The sequence below is a fragment of the Littorina saxatilis genome, linkage group LG15 (assembly GCF_037325665.1).
Source record: "Littorina saxatilis isolate snail1 linkage group LG15, US_GU_Lsax_2.0, whole genome shotgun sequence".
NCBI lineage: Eukaryota > Metazoa > Mollusca > Gastropoda > Littorinimorpha > Littorinidae > Littorina > Littorina saxatilis.
In genome coordinates this window covers 33,009,738-33,010,111 of record NC_090259.1, presented here as the reverse complement: position 1 = coordinate 33,010,111, position 374 = coordinate 33,009,738, and positions in this window count along the sequence as shown.

Genomic DNA, 374 nt, shown 5'->3' with positions numbered 1-374 from the left:
TTGGAATCAGAAAATGATGAAGAATAAGATGAACGTAAATTTGGATCGTTTTATAAATTATTATTTTTTTTTACAATTTTCAGATTTTTAATGACCAAAGTCATTAATTAATTTTTAAGCCACCAAGCTGAAATGCAATACCGAAGTCCGGCCTTCGTCGATGATTGCTTGGCCAAAATTTCAATCAATTTGATTGAAAAATGAGGGTGTGACAGTGCCGCCTCAACTTTTACAAAAAGCCGGATATGACGTCATCAAAGGTATGTATCAAAAAAAAGAAAAAAAACGTCCGGGGATATCATTCCCAGAAACACTCATGTAAAATTTCATAAAGATCGGTATAGTAGTTTGGTCTGAATCGCTCTACACACACA